Source organism: Apteryx mantelli, chromosome 1, assembly GCF_036417845.1.
Source record: "Apteryx mantelli isolate bAptMan1 chromosome 1, bAptMan1.hap1, whole genome shotgun sequence".
Lineage (NCBI taxonomy): Eukaryota > Metazoa > Chordata > Aves > Apterygiformes > Apterygidae > Apteryx > Apteryx mantelli.
Genome location: NC_089978.1, coordinates 29,633,409 through 29,648,228, shown reverse-complemented (window position 1 = coordinate 29,648,228; position 14,820 = coordinate 29,633,409). Strand labels below are relative to the sequence as shown.

General features: G+C 42.1%; 1 protein-coding gene across 1 annotated transcript in view; it reads left to right on the top strand.

The window, feature by feature from the left end:
- Window positions 1-4,449: 4,449 nt before the first annotated feature.
- The window catches only part of TRPC4 (transient receptor potential cation channel subfamily C member 4), a 151,552-nt gene continuing 141,181 nt past the window's right edge, over window positions 4,450-14,820 (top strand). The window contains exon 1 of the mRNA XM_013948339.2: window positions 4,450-4,944. The gene's annotated coding sequence lies outside the window, so the exon portion shown is untranslated. The remainder of the gene's footprint in view (window positions 4,945-14,820) is intronic.

Genomic DNA, 14,820 nt, shown 5'->3' with positions numbered 1-14,820 from the left:
GAAGGGGCAGAAAGAAGGAGCTTGCAGCATGTCAGTAAAACTAACAGATGTGAATTCTGGGGAACTGACAAATACAGGTAGGGAAAGGAAATTTAATTGGTTGCTTTCCATTAAATATATAAATTGTTGGGATTTAAACTGTAGTAAAATAGGATGTCTATCTAAAATTCTGCATATCCCTCCTGTAATCTGTAAAAAAAAAAAAAAAAGCAGTTTAACTGCAAATAAAGCTAAGAGACCCACTTCACTTCACTAAAATGTAAAAAACAAATATCCTCTCAACTGAATATCTTGAAAATCTTGAGCAAATCAGGTGGGGACCTGGATTATGCTTGCCATGACCTGAAACTAAGGTTGACCAAATACCAAAATTCAGTATTGGAATCTTTTTTCAATAATGCAGTTGTGTTTGGCCCTGTTCTTTCCCCCCCCCCCCCCACTTTTAATGAAAACAAACCAAAAGAGAAACAGGAAACACACTTCAAGATTCTGATCACTTGGCTTAGAATGAGAGGCTGAGGCTAAGGGTCCCACAGCTGAGGTCACTACTTGCCTGCTTTAAGGACAGAGTGACTAGTTATTTATGTTACTGGATCAGTCTCTCTCTGTCTACTTCTCTCTCTTTTCACACATACCTGTCTCTCCTCTCACTACCCCTTCCCCCCTGCTAAACCTTCACAAGAACAACTTCCCCAAAAAACCTTCATAATACATGTTTCATTAAAAATGAAACATTTCTGTCCCCCCCCCCTTTCATAAATTCTACATGTTTCTCATTTAAAAAAAAAAAGATTTTTTTTTCTCAAGTCTGTAGCCTTGGAAACTTTGGCTTTGACTAATGGTATTTAAGTACATAAATGGCAATACACTGACTTGTGTGGAAGGAAGGACTTAATATTACGGAATGCCTGTTGTGGGCTAGCAAGAACAATTTACCCCTTGCAAAAAGTTCTGGCAGGGGGAAATGCATGGCCTGTAACAATAGAATTAATGGGATTAACTTGTTAGAGATTTCACAAATTAGAGTAATAAAGAGAAAAAAATGATAATCTTTATTCTTTGTAACAATGTAGTAGAAACAAATGTACAAAAAATTCTAAAGTGCAGTGAGAGATACTATTGTACAAGGTGATTTCACATTTTATATTATTTTTATTACTAATCATAAAAATCAATAAAAGTTTATTTTAAATTACATGAAAACAATATGTGCCTAAGGAAGTCTTCCTCTATTATCCTTTATTAACAAAAAAAATACAAGTTTTAATGAAATGATTAAATTGTTTATTTCAAATAATTGTTCTAAATTCCTTTCTAATACATGTAAATCTCCATCTTAGCGAAAATTTCACAATCTTTTAAACTTTCATGCTACTAGTAGAAAAAAGCTTTCCTTAATACAAAAAGAAAAGGTGCTGAGGTACTAAGGTACCTATTACCTGACACTGTTCGAATCTGGTTAACACTTCTGCATTGCTTTTTTTTCCATCTCTAAAAGATAATGAGCCATCTCTTCAGGTAAACTGATTCAGCTCCATTGATTTTCATAAAGTTATGCTGATTCACACATGCTGCAGACATTCTTACCTGCATGCAGAGGTATTAGAAGGCTAAATCAATTAGTATTTGCTAAATGCTTCAGCATTTTCATATTCGTCAAGCTGCTTTTAATCTTTGTTTTTCTCTGTTTAGTGGTTCGTGAAATAAAACAAGTGATACACCCTAGTGATATTTGCACAAACTGCAGAGAGAAGAAAAAAAAACCAAACACAGTATGTTTGATATTTCAGATTTATAAAATTAAACTGAACTACAAATGGCCTGGTAGTGGGCATGCATCAGTTTATGTTCTGAGGAGAGTGGTGCAACACAGGGGTGGAAATGGAGAAGGTCCCAAGGGGAACCTAATTTGGTGTGACACTGCAAACAGATTAAATGAAGGCCCAGTCATGCTGTTATCATATAACCTCTAAAACCTCAGAATGTGATACAGGATTCACAGACTGTTTATTTTTTCTTCTATACCTCTCTCTCCCTGCCACAGTATTTATTCCTGAGAAATATCTGGCATCTAGATACGTGCTAGGAATACTAGCACACATTCAGAACATTACAAAGATACAGACCCCACTATCCTGAATCAGAGATAAAATTCTATTTACTTCATTCCCATCTGAGTAAGACCACCAAGATTTTATCTGAACATTAGTTTAACTGGGAATTATCATCACTGGCAAGACCCACAGGAGAATGCTAATGGGTTATCATATGTAAGATGTCAGAAAGTGTAAAGCACATTGATAGTACCATGTTCCATTTGCCCCGAAAAAAAAGAAATCTCACACATAAGAAGACGTAAGAATACTGTTAATTATAGAGGTATTTGCCTGTGATAAATTAAACATGGTACACTCAAAATAGAACTCGGCTGCTCAAGATTTACCAGGGAAAGGCATGGGGAAAAAAGCATTTTGTGCCCTGCAAATGAACAGCCACTACCTCTGAAAGTAAGTCTTGTCTACACTTGCAATCTGTAGTCTCAGTAGTGCTGACAGCTGAATGCACAAGGGGTACAAATACTACAGTAATACCCAGATCTGCTCTCCCTCGCAATTCCAGTGCAAGGTAATGGGTTAGTCTCCCCCAAACTTCATGACAGGCTGTCTTTGCAGCAAGGTACCCCTACTTACCTAAATCTCTCTCCTCACCTTTGTGCAGATGTGTATATATGGGTATACGTTTATGTATAAATTTATACTTATGTGTACGTGCATGTGTGTGCGCTAAGGTGTGGATCAGCTTTCCAAAACAGCTGTTTTCATCTGGCATTTGATCTACCTTTGAATCAATGTGTGTTGATCTCATGAGTTCAGCTACATCTTTTAGGAAGGGCCAGGCAAAGACCTGTTACTGTGCTTCCGTAGTGCCACTGCACAGTGGCAATAGGCTGTTTTTTGAACAGCTCCCCAAAGGCACTATATTTTTGCCCAAATCTTAACGGTAACTAATTTTGGCCACGTTTAAAATATGAATTCCAGAGATTCACACAGAAGCAGTCTAATGCAGAAGCCTAACGCTGGCAATAGCGGAAGTCCCATAAGAGAATCCAGCAGGCATTTTCACCGCTCCGCTCCCACCGCACATGATGCAGAATAGCTGCATCGCCGCTCCCTTTTCCTCTGCTGCCTGTTGAGGTCTGCTGCTTGTACAAATAGCCAGCTGCCTTTGAGAGCGGTGTGACTGGCAATCCCTTAACACTGGTTGCAATGGCATTTTCGGGTCTGTGTGCTTGCCTGGTTTTCGAAGCGTTTCACTCGTCAGTGCGCTAAAGTCGCTTCTAGAGATACAGTGAGGCTCAGCATGAGGGACACTTCTGCATTTTGCATTTTTTGCATCACCCTCCCCCCCTCCTCCGCCCGTGGGCCGCGCCGCCGCGCTGCGCCCCTGTGCGCGCCCCGGCGCGGAGCAGGGGCTCGGGTACGGCAGGCGGCTCCTGCCTCTGCTGCCTCTTCCTCGTGCCTCCCCCCCCGCACCTCTGCGGGGACCCGAAAGCAGCAATTATTCACCGAGCACCTCGGAGGCGCTCAGAAACCCCGAAGTGGCGCTGTCTGGGTATTAGCACCGAGGCGGCCCCACACCGCTGCACCGGGCGCCAGGCTGGGCAGGCGCAGGGCACAAGGCGGGACGGGACGGGACGCGCAGCGGGGCGCAGCCCGCGCCCGGAGCGGGGCAGCCCGCGCTGAGCCGCGGCGTGGCAGCGCCGGGGGGCGAAGGCGAGCGCGGCCCGCGCGGGGGGCTCCCCGCCGCCGCTGCGCGGAAGGGAGCAGGGCGAGGGCGGCGGAGCGCAGAGCCGCGGCCCGAGCGCGGCTCGCACCGCGCCCGCCTCGGAGCACAGACCCAAACGGTTTGCACTGCGCGCTTCAGAGCTTTGCCGGCTGCATAGGTGTCCTGGCAATGTTTCTTTGGAGTCGATCGTTGTATATTTATATTTAACGGGTCCCTCGCGGTGCCCGTTCTGGGCACGCCTAGGCGAGAAAGCCTCACTCCATCTTTAGACGGTTGCGCGCTCGCTCCGTGCTCGCCCCCGGGACGATATTGCGGTGAGCACGCAACGGCGGGAGCAGCTCTAAGAGGCAGCGCAGGCGGAGGGGAAAGGTGCCGCCGGCCGTCGGGGCAGCGCGGCGGGGAAGGCACCCGCGGCGCGCGGAGCCCCGCGCGGAGCGACCCGCGGTGCGCGGCGCGGCCGCAGGGGGGCGCTACCGGGCAGCGCCGCCGCCGCGGCGAGCAGGAGGCGTCCTGCGCGGGAGCGGCGCGGCCGCGCAGCAGCGAGGGCAGCGCGCGCTGCTGCGGAGACGGCGCGGCCGCGCAGCCCCGAGCACCCGCGGCGGGACGCGGCTCCTCCGGGGCAGGCATTCCCGCTGACCCGAGGGGGAGCGGGTCGCCCGGGAGGGAACCCCCGATTTTTGCCCGTTTGTACTCTTTTTGCCGTGATTACCGGGTCGTTCCTCTCGTGTCCATGCCCTGCAGCCTGCGGTCCAGCGGGAAACATCGCGTCGAAAGGAACTGTTACTTTTTACAGCCAGCAGGAGATTCCTCGAGGGAATACGGAGATGCCACACTAAGCAGCCGGGGGAGAATTCGCCTCTCATCACCGGGGCAAGGCGGCCGGCGCGGCTCCCTCGGCTGGAGGCGATGGAGACCCTCTGACTCGTGGGTGTGTGTGCGACAGCGTGTCCGCGCGTGCGGCAAAAATGAAGAAAATAAAGTAAAAGGGGGTGGGGGGGAAAGTGGCTGAGATGGACGACCGCCAGTGAAATAAAGCAAACATCTTTTAAAAGGATTTAATTTACAAAAGGAATTGAAAGGGGTACTTCCAAGGGAAAATGTGACCTGTTACTACCGTTGAAGGAAGATGCCGGTTGTCAACGCATGCACCTAAACCAAGTAAGTTCTCATCAACTCTTATATATTTTCCTTCTGACTCTTTGATTCCCTTCTCGTTCCTCTACAAAGAAGTCCCTAGGACGGTATGAGCTAACTTTTGCGCCGCCACAAGCATGGAGCGACTAAGACATTGGGTACCTTCTTGGTTATAGACCAGGGAAATATTAAGATCCCGTTCTTTCCCTTTGGCATAATAAATGCGTGGGGTTTTTTGGTTTGCTTTTTTTTGGTTTGTTTGTTTTTTCTCTCTCAGCGGCTACCGTGGGAAGCGGTATCCCTCGGTGACTGCGGGTGAAGTGTGACACCTGCAGGACAGCGGAGCGCCGCGGTCGTGGGCGGGGGGGTCGGCGGAGGGGAGCGCTCGGCAGGCGGTCCCCGCTCCGCCGGTTGCCGGGCAAGTTCCCTGTTTGGGATCTGCCCCCCAGGCAAAGGCAAAGGGAGGTTTGCCCCGGGCGACGGTGGGGGCCGCCCTGTGCCCACTCGGCGCCCCTTCCCCGGCGCTGCAGTAGCGGGAGTTTGCGTTTCGCGCGCAGCGAGGCCGGGGATCCGCACCCGCGGAAGCCCGCGCTGCCGGCCGTCGCTGCCGTGCCGGGTCCCCAGCTTGCGCAGGGCATCGCAGCGGTCGCAACTTTCCGCGCCCCCCAGCGCAGCGCAGCGCGGCGCAGCGCCCGGCCGCGGCCGCGGTTCGGCCCCGTAAACGCTCAGATCCTGCCCGGAAACCTTGGCGCTGCTGAGGCCCCCGGAGGGACCGGGGGGCAGGAGGAATGCGAGGTCGATGTGAGAAAAGCGTGATGAAAAGAGCTGTAGAAGGACTCCTAGGCGCAAACAAGCTGGCTGGAGGGATTTCACCTGCGCACGGGATTTGCATTTGCAAGATCCGGAGTGTTTTGGTGATGGGACAGTTGCCACAATCCTGTTAAAAAGAAACAGTTGATGTTCAGGAGCCTTAAACGCTGTCAGAAAATTATACATTGCAAAAGGGCAGAATTGTAATAAAATTTCCTGCAATTGGCAAGACCTGCAGTTTTGTTAATATTTCCCCTTTCTTTACAAGGAAATGTAATTTTTATACTTTTATTTTACTGGAATCAACTGAGTGATTCCCTGTTAGCATGGCAACCAAAATTTATAGTTCTCTAAGCATGCCTCATAAATGAGATGATTCCTTCAATACTAAAACACCTTTTAGGTGGAAGTAAATAAAACCACTTTTTCATTTTGTGCCTTCCTTCCAGAGAATGGGTATGCCTCAAAAATGAATGAAAAGATGATAAAATAGAGATTGCACAATGTTTTCACCAGAGAAAGAAATACAGAATGGGAAAAAGTTTATTGTAAATCCTAAACACTAAACTAAATGACTGCAGAGCACATTTAAATCCAGTCTACTTCAAATTTTAAATTTAATCATACTGCAGTGATGTAAGGCATTTCAGTATTTATTTTAATTTTTCCAAAGCCCAGACCTTGATAGACTAACAAAGTTATCTGTCTAAAATGTCCAGATTTTCCATAACTTAACCTCATTCAAATTAGGAAGACTTTTATGTACAGATAGAGAAGCCAAACACCCGGGTGGGACTGCTTTAGAACTGTCTTAGAACAGCAATCTCTGAATTTACAGAAGGGCTGAGTTTACACTTCTTCTTCAGGCATGGCTCAGGATTAGACTTTCTCCTTTCAATACAAAAACAGCCCAAACTCTCATAGCACAGTTTGTTTTTCCTTTCCTTCTGCACTGAAAAAGCTTCTTTCTGCTTGCAGAAGGATTAGGTTCCTTACCATAGTTTTTCATGTTTTTCTTCTGCTGTTCAGACTTAAGAACAGATGAGACTGTCTTTGGAAAAAGCAAAACATAAGTATGTCTGTCTTTTAAATTTAACTTCAGTCACTTATTCTGACACTGTATATAGTAGTCATTGCCCTTAAAATAGCTCCAGAAAGAAATTCTATTTCTTCTTATCTCATCTTATTTAGGGCCAAATACTGCTAGCTGAAATTAAAGTCAGTTGAGGTCACTCCAAATCTGGAGCGATTTTGCTTATCTTCTTGAATATGCCTGCTGAAAATATTATGTCCTGAGCAATATGGTTCCACTCCTGATGAAAGCGAATTTGCATTACTTCAGTATGAACAACCCAACAACTATTTATTGGAAGATGAAGGTAGAGAATGCTATCAAGGGATTAGCTTCTCACCTTTGGGTACGTTTGTATAGTGCCTCACTTAGGTGACAAATAAAAATGAGCATGACTGTTCCTCCCAGCACTTGAGATCTGTCTCCATTCCAGGACACTGTGTAATCTGTCAGCTTCTTTCTGGGACCTGATTCACTGGCATGAGGTGGCAAAACAAACAGGGAAAATCTTGTGTAGCATCTCTGCCTGCTCTGCTATATTGGCTATACTGGTAATCAGTACTAAAAAGGGCTGATTTCCTTTTGAAAATGGTGACTAAGTCAGCATGAGTTGTCATAGACATGGAAAGGCAACATACAGCAGGAAGAAAAGTCTCTGTTATAATGTATTTCAAGAAAAAGCAGACACGAACAGAGGAAGCAGTCACTGCATTGTTCTATTCAGAGTCAAACACTTAGTGACTTTATGAGCATCAGATTTACCATTACCTTTGCTGTTCATATCTAAGCTGTGCTGGTTTGTAGGCTGGTTACTTTTTCTAGCATAATTTTTTTAAATTACTGAAAGCAGGTTGAAGGTAAAACTTTGTCTATAAATCAACTTACTGTAACCATGTTTTGTGTCAACAAATGATATTCCAGAAATGATCTATTTCAGAAGCCCTGAATCCAGTGAGGCAGATAAAAGACAGACTCGCCCTTACTCTGATTTTAAGTATAGTGTAGCATTTGTATAACACCAGGATCAATGGTGCCAGGATCCTCGTGTCCACTGCGATTTGTTGCAGAACAAATTGTCCTGTTTAAATACATTTTATTTATTATGGTTTTATATAATGAAAACAGAGAAAGGATGAGCAAATTTAAGCTTCTTTTTGTAACAGATATCCAGGCAGAAATCATTCATAGATACATTAGCTTTGTGTCAGACTGTCATTTGAAACTGGTAAAATATGAACACCTGGAAATAAGAGGCAATGGCTTTGCACAGTGATGTTTAGAAGGCATTTAAATGTTTTTAGTATGCTGCACAGAAAGTGACAAATACACCTGCTATACTAAATCATTTTCATTTGTCTTAGAGCTGGTCTTTTCAAACTTCTGTCTGGGTTTGAATTCTGAAAGTACTTCTTTGACTTTTTACAGATATTTATTCCTAATTTAGGTAGTGACTGGTGTGAGACAAGAACTGCAAAGAACATTGGATAAAATTTATCCTTTTTTCAGCTAAGTTATTTTCAGTGGATTGTGGGTGGAATGGGAGACAGGAAAAGCTCCTTAAATTTTGGTGAATTTTACAAATGTCTAAGAGTCAAATTTAACCTATAAAGTCTATGGCAGCTTCTGCAATTTCTTGAACATTGAACCTGTGCAAAATACACTCATCGGAAAAGCTTCTCACGTGCCTGTGAATGTCAGATGAATGATTTTGGATATTATGATAATACTAAATCTGAAATGTTATGTAGTGAGTAGAGGGGAACAATAGATGGAGAAAGATTTTTTTTCTTTAGGATTTCCTAGGCCAGAGATTATAAGATTACTTAAGGGATAATTTCCACACATTGTGGAAAGCTGCGCCTCCAGTGTCTGAGGATCAAGCAGCCATTGCTCTTTGAATCCTGCTTCAGCACGTACAGACTGGGAAACCAGTACCAAGGGCCCCTAGTGCCGGTCAGTCATTCAAGATGCAAATGAGTTGTCCATACAAAAGCATGCTGTGCCATTTTAGTTGACTTAAGGCATCTTCCCTGATTGCTAACTGCAACTACATAAGGGCCCCAGTCTCCTATAGATCTTATAGGCCAGCCTTCTGGGGCTATATCTGATACTCTGAACTGGTGCCTGAATTGACATGAAATACCTGTGTGTTGGCTACCAAGTGGAGAGTGAAGCATCCTCCCTGTTTTGTAGAGCAGAACACACATCCTCTAGAGATGCCAATCTCTTTCTGCTAACTATGCAGCAAGATGGGTCATCTGAGATAAGAAACCTAACGTAAGCTAGGTTAGCTGAATCCCAACCGTGCAGCACGGGCTGAGGTAGTACAGCATAAGAGTTAAATAGGCATAAAGGTCAGTAGTAAGATCGAGGACAAACGGTTACTATAATCGGGCTAAAATGCAGATTAAAAAAAGAAACACACACAAATAACACACGTGCACTAAACCACTGTGCCAACTTTGAAACTATCCATAAATAACATAAACTTCCAACAGCCTGTTTGTTATACACTTCTGGGAGGTTGCCAGCAACCACCTCTGCAATCTTGTTTCCTTACACAGGATTCTTCAAAACACACAGTCTTATGCAAAGTGTCAATAACTACCTGAAACGTTTGTCACTTTCCAGCTCAGATGTCCAAGCTCATGCCCATCATAGACAGGGAGCAGCTGCCAGAAGCCCAACAGCTTCCTCTGTGCGGCAGAGGTGGCAGAGATGCTTACTAACCTGGGCCATAAAGCGTGAGAGGAGCAGCAGTACAGTTCTGCATCCACCCGTAATGTACTGTGGGAAGTCGGCCTGGCCTGACAGTTTTAGCATTCCTTATGAGACACAGGCATTTGGCCAGTAAGGGCTTTTCTGACAGTAGATTCTGTACTAGATGGACTGAGAATTCAAATTTCTCACTTTAACCATCATTTAATCAAGGTTTTCATTCACATCACAGGGCATTAGGAAACCTTGGAAAACCAATGCCATCCTCTGTTCATCAGATTAATCAACAGACTTTTGTCTGTCTCACTTCTGTGTCACTCTAAATCAGGAGAAGCATGCTAGAGGATAGTCTTTTGAAGATGAAAACTGAAATATACCCTAGCATACAGATTGTCTTTAGCAGATTAGCAGTTTGGTAGCAGACCTGAGTGTACTGGACTAGAATAGAGAGTGCCAAAACATTATCATCTGTATTTAAGCATTAAATCTTTTCTAAAAATAGAAATACTTTAAATTTAGTTTCCAGTTGTTAATAAATATTTTATTTTGTGCATTGATTTGCTACTAGCATTTTCATTTTAAAAATGGAACAGGCCATCATACTTTTTGAGTACAGGAACTGACAATAAGATTGTAGCAGAAGATACAGGGCTATGTTGAGTCGGATTCAACATTCCTCCCAGTAAATATGCATACAGTGATTTCTGTCAAAAACATTTCTGCTGACAAATCCTGAAAAGATTTAAAATGGGATTTTTGCACCAAAGGTCAGATTCATTTTACGTAACCACCACAAATTTGGTTGTCTATTCTAAACCAACCCCTTGTGTTCCTTGTGTAGTCACTGCAGAGATACAGACACCCCCAGTGGGAAAATTAGTCCATCTAATTCATACATCTAACACAGAGTGGGAGGAATCACTTTCTGCAGGAGTTTATTGTTGCTGACTGCTGTTGGATTAGATGCCTAAATTTCACACAACTAAAATTAAGTGAGATTAATCTTGTCCTAACTGTATCAAAAGAAAATAAAATCCACATTCAGAGGGAACAGAAAACAGAGGTCTGTTTTCTTCTGAATTGTTTCAAGATCCTATTGACCTTTGTGGTACCAATGCAGGCATTATAATCAGAACTAGATAAGAACAACATTCTAAATTAATTCAAATAACCTGTTGCCTGTTTTCAGATTTTTTAAAAGTTTGTAGTTGGACTGGGTAGCTGAAATATACTTTATAACGACGCTAAGGTAAATGGTAGTGTCGACTGGCCCCTTTATAGAAAAAGAACCCACTGTCCTGGGTGCCCACGTCCTGCCGCCCGTCACTGAAAGATGTCTCTCTTCCCGCGTGCACATTCTGCTTCTAGGGAGCAAGAGCAAACAAGCACAAATGGTCTCGACCTTGCCATTCCTGCAGTTTACCTTCATCTACTGAATACGTAATTACAGAAGAAATTATCTTTCAGAGATGATATCATTGCTTTAATCTCTGTTCATACATAAATGTTTGTTATTATCAAAACACTTCAAAATAAATCCTCCTGCCAAGCTTCGGTGCTGACTGCTGCATACAGCCTGCCTATCATCCACTGGAAAAGAACTAAAATATCCCATTTGCATTTTGCTTATACTGACACTATTTTATTTTAAATTGGGAGAGATGTTTACCTTTTGGTTTTGATGGTAATCACTTAAAGTGATTAGAGCTTCAATCAGCTAACAAAAGTCAATCCCTTTAACTTGTTTATGCTGGCATGGTGAGTTTGTTTTTCAAATTTGATTTGTTTTATAGTACAGTTGCACCTTCAAACTACTACTGTCCATTTTAAAAACATACATTTTCCTCATGGTAGCTTTAAATATCTAGTGGATACCGTACAGAAGAATTCTTTGGCTATGCATAAAACCAAAACCAAGGTGTTTGTAGAATAGTTTTTCTAATTTGCATTATGCATCTTAGCTACAACATTGCCATTCAAAAGCCAACCAATAATTGCTGATCTTTGAATTTATTTAGATACTTTAATTAGACATCTGGGTCAAAGCTGGTCTTTATAATCAGTAGAAAGAACCTGGTGATTTTGTAGGTTGACTCACCTGGCCTATCTTAAATGAGGTTAATGCCCTCTGCAGGGTGTGCATTTCTTCCCATTTGCAATAAAGGAAGACTTGGATGTCAGACCAGCCTCTGATGACCATTTTTTGTATTTCTAGGTTAATGAAGATGAATATCACCTTTTATTTTTAAAATGTCCATAATCAAAGTACTACATAGTGCCACAGAATGATTAATAAAGCTTCATAATGCTGATATGAAGAATATATTATGCGCATTGGTTTTAATCTGATTAGGAAGCTACATCCCATGCCATTGAGGTCACATGTTGCAAACTGGTGTCATAGATAGGTATGTGTATTAAGTCCTGTGCTCTAACTGCTCAATGATTTTTCTTCTAAAAGACATCAGGCTTAGTAATTGCAAAATCATATTTTGGTCTACCCACTTACATAAAAATGTTTTATTCATGGTTGTTAACATAGCGATCTTAACTTTGAGCGTATTTGTTTATGCAATGAAGCCAGTGATACCAAATATTGAAATGATTTGAGATGATAAAGTGTGTTTATTGCTGCAGTATCTTAATGTGTAACTAAACTTCTGTATAACTCTGGGTTTTTTTGTTTTTTCTGAGGATGTACTCCTTCTACAATGCTCAGTACAAGGATGCTGACCAAAGTCCCCTCTTTCTCTGTTCAACTTTGTTCAGGGGAGAGAGGCAGGGGATGATCAGTGAGCTAGGTACATTTCAGCGGTCGGGCACTAGTCCAACCCTAGAGCTCGCACTGACTTACTGAACTAACTGACAGCACACACAGATATTTGTGGGGAATGGTTAGGATAAGAGGATTTCTCATTCATCCCCAGAGTGAGTGCTTCCTCTTCACTCACTTCTTCAAAACTACTGTCATTTAGGAACTGACTCTGCTGGCTTTAGGCCAGTCGTGGGCTTTCTTCCATCTGAAGAATTCCTTTGGGTTAACTGCAGACAGGATCTGGCTTTTTAGATCTTCATAATTCACAAAATAGCCAATAGAATTTGGACATATGCCTTCAATCCATTCTGTCATTGTATTTTGTTAAAGGGGCCTTACTCTTATAAGAGGCCATTTGTTTCCTTGCTCAGCCCTCCAGTGAAGCACCACATTGTTTTACCAATGTCTTCTTACTGATGTGCCTTTGTGCTTTTGCCCCTTGTTAATGTCAGATTTGCCACCGACTTGCTTGGTGTGTTAAGTCCAGAAATTGTAAGTGAGTTGGCGGTGCTGAACTGGATTTCCTGAGTAAGAATTCTCCTCGGTGGTTTAATATATGACCATGCTTCTCTTAAAACCAAGGTTTTGCTGACTGGTCAAAAGGTAGGGACGGCATGAATGAGACTCCAAGGAAGTGAGAAATACATAACATTTCAGAGCAAATGGACAAAACAGTAGCATTTTAATTTCAAGGAAGTCATATAAATGAAGGACAGCAAAGACCATGACTTTGGTGAGAAACACTAGCTCATTCAAATAAGTCAGCTTGTGCTTTCATTCTCTGTGATATTCCTATTGACAGTTATCTAATAGACATCTTTGATGGCTTCATTTCCTCTGGAAACAGTTTGGTAGACAGTGAACTGGGACAAAATTAACACTTTTGTCATTTTAATCATTCCATTAGTGTTTTCTTGCCTAACTGCCCACTTACTCTTTTTTTACACTTTCCTCAAATCCTTTGTTCATAAACAAATACTAAAATTAAAAGTTACTTAAAACAATCAACAGCCCATAGTAACAAAGCCTTATAGCCAACACATGACAAACTTCATTTTGCAGAGAAAAACTCTACCTATATTTTGTAATTAAAGCCTTGATTCAAGAAAGTATTTAAACTTACGTGAGACTTGGTGTTCTACTGAAAGCAGTGCTTCATAGGATGCTTCTTGCTAGGACATTTGCCTTATTCCTTTCCTCAGTATGAACATTTGCCTGAATCCAGGTTTAAGGGTTATCATTGGGAAGTTCAGGTGAAAATTTTATATGTGATAACAAACTACATGCATGCATATACAAAATCCAACATCACTTTAGGAATGTCACATGAGATGGAAGGTTTCCACCATGCATATTTGCACTCTTTGGGAGTGTTACTTTAATTAACAGGGATATAGCTCTGTATTTGATTTTTTTCCATTCCTTTATCATAGAAGTCTAAGAAAACTCCTTTTATTTTCTGCTTTTATTTTACAGTTAGCTGTCATTTAACAAGCCCATTTTTATAGCCAAAGATGCCATATTCAAATACACTTTCAGCAACTAATGGTCCTAAAACCCCACAGGCTGTCTGCTTTTTAATTTAGTTGACTATTTATTTTTGGTGTGCAACTAAAGGCTTAGATAAATGTGAAAATCACAAGTGAATTAAAAATGATGATGATGAATAGTCAAAGTCTTTTGAAATTCTAGTACCCTAATGTGAAATTTCATAAAATACGAAATGAAACAATTGCTTCTTCTCTTGTCACATGCCAGTCACACATGCGTTTGTTCAGATGGAAGATGACCTTTTGAAAATTTGCTCCCTTGGATGCAGGAGAATTGTAATGCTTTGGCAGCTTCTTGTTTCTTTTCAATAATTTAACAGTTTATGAAAAACAGATTGGGTTTCATTCTCCACTCCAATGTAGCCAATGCAATTACAAATTGTGGAAAATTCAGTCCGAAATCTTGTTATTATTTACTATTTTAAAAAAATATGTAGGCCTAAGACATTAGTCTGTTTACCACCATTGTTACTGCCCAAGGTTACCACCCACATCTACCCTGTGTAATGTTGGGAGGGCTCTATAAATCACTTTTCTGCTGCTGTTCATAGACTTTATTATATTGAATCTTTGGATGGAGAGAAGCAATGAATCTTTGACAGCTTTAAGTGTATTGATACAGTTGACAAGGGCTAAAATCTCACTGCATCTGCGAATAAGAATTCCTGTATCCTTTTGTTTCTGGGAAATGAATTGTAAGAATGAAAATTAAGCAGGATATCATACCTGGAATTTTAAACCAAATCTCTCTCTTCCCTTTTTCTTTTTTTTTCTTTTTTTTTTTTTAATTAAAACATTCAGGAACCATTCTCAGCAGTTTTTGATAGCATTGCCACAAAACTGATCACCAGTTCAAGACTATGGCTCATCAGAGAAAAAAAAAATCAGTCTTCAAAGTCACTATTTAGATAGTGTTTATAATCAGAAGTTTACTG